Here is a 1,908-nt window from a genome sequence, read left to right on the forward strand (position 1 = left end):
ACTCCTGCGGATGGCCAGGTGGCATAGTTTATGGTCAGAACTACGACGGTATCTGATCGTCTTCGCGCCTCTGACTTTCGTTCTTGACTAATGAAAACATTCTTGACAAATGCTTTCGCAGTAGTTCGTCTTGCTGCGATCCAAGAATTTCACCTCTAACGCAGCAATACGAATGCCCCCGTTTGTCCCTGTTAATCATTACCTCCAATTCCGAAAACCAACAAAATAGAACCGAGGTCCTATTCCATTATTCCATGCACCATTATTCAGGCAGCGAGGCCTGCTTTGAACACTCTAATTTTTTCAAAGTAAACGCGTCGGCCACCCGGGACGCTCAGTGAAGAGCACCCGCGGGAGAGAGCCGACAGACGGTAGGGCAGGAGATACGGGCAGTGAGCCGGCGCGAGCCGGACCGCCCGCCTGCGCCTGAGATCCAACTACGAGCTTTTTAACTGCAACAACTTTAATATACGCTATTGGAGCTGGAATTACCGCGGCTGCTGGCACCAGACTTGCCCTCCAATAGATCCTCGTTAAAGGGTTTAAAGTGTACTCATTCCAATTACGGGGCCTCGAAAGAGTCCCGTATTGTTATTTTTCGTCACTACCTCCCCGTGCCGGGAGTGGGTAAGTTGCGCGCCTGCTGCCTTCCTTGGATGTGGTAGCCGTTTCTCATGCTCCCTCTCCGGAATCGAACCCTGATTCCCCGTTACCCGTTACAAACATGGTAGGCATATCACGTACCATCGACATTTGATAGGGCAGACATTTGAAAGATGCGTCGCCGGCGCGAGGCCATGCGATCAGCACAAAGTTATCCAGAGTCACCAAATGGGACGACGCAACCCCTTGCGAGGCCGCGCCGATTGGTTTTGAACTAATAAAAGCGCTCTTCCCGATAAAGGTCGGAGCTTCGATTGCATGTATTAGCTCTAGAATTGCCACAGTTATCCAAGTAGGATCGTGTCATCTAAGGAACCTCGACTGATTTAATGAGCCATTCGCGGTTTCACCATGGGACAGTGTGAACTTAGACATGCATGGCTTAATCTTTGAGACAAGCATATGACTACTGGCAGGATCAACCAGATAGCTATCGTTTGCGAGACGTTTTTCCACAACACATCGCGGGACGGGAGACAACGCTCTAGCGAGAGAACGGATCCCGGCATTCCCGGATTTTTTCACATCGGACCGCTCACATTTCCCCCTTCACCGTAAACACGGCGTCGCCGGGAAATCTCTCGATTTGCATCGAGCCGACTGCGTTTTGCAGACCCGTCGCCCGTTCCGAGGGCTGGGCCAGTGCGAGACTTTTATCGAGCCACCAATACTGCTTGGTTGCGTTAGCACTGCGCGTCGCCGCTGGCTTCACGCTACGGACACGTACTTTTACCTTCACTGGCGCGACCTGCGCGCCGAGCCCGCATTTTACCGGGAAGCTAGTCGGGAGACTGAGCCACGCACGGTCAGATCGGGCACATGTCGCTGGCTGCGAGGGAGCGCGGATCCTAGCGTCACATAGAGGCTTCACCGACACTCACCTCCACAATAGTAGATACAGACCGTTTATAACCGCCGTATTTCTGCCCATACCTCTAGTGTTAAACCGAAAAATCGGGTACATAGTCTCGGGGAGGACCGGGGTGCCGCCCCATGAGGGGAGCCCGCACGGAGGGCGCCGGGGGTGCCGCGACCCGGGGGGCGGCGCGGGGGTGTCGGGGCGCATCTACGGGGCTCACTCGCGCGGGCGCCACACTTCCGGGGGGCGCCCCAGGTGGGGTGCCAACTTTGGCGCCCCCGACTAAGGGGCCGCCCCCACTGCGGTTACACGCTTTACGACCACCCACCCGCGTTCCCCACCCCAGGGGGCATGCGAATCACCCGCCAGGGGCGTTCTGGGACCGA

The 1,908-nt window shown here is 55.8% G+C and overlaps 1 non-coding gene across 1 annotated transcript in view; it reads right to left on the bottom strand.

Moving 5' to 3' along the window:
- LOC131932710 (small subunit ribosomal RNA) overlaps positions 1–1,092 on the bottom strand; it is a 1,846-nt gene extending 754 nt beyond the window's left edge. The window contains exon 1 of the ribosomal RNA XR_009384680.1: positions 1–1,092. This exon is cut by the window's left edge and continues 754 nt beyond it. This is a non-coding gene — a ribosomal RNA (small subunit ribosomal RNA).
- Between the last annotated feature and the right edge of the window lie 816 nt (positions 1,093–1,908).

The sequence above is a fragment of the Physella acuta genome, unplaced genomic scaffold, assembly GCF_028476545.2.
Source record: "Physella acuta isolate Inbredline_101_S28 unplaced genomic scaffold, ASM2847654v3 ptg002266l, whole genome shotgun sequence".
Taxonomy (NCBI): domain Eukaryota; kingdom Metazoa; phylum Mollusca; class Gastropoda; family Physidae; genus Physella; species Physella acuta.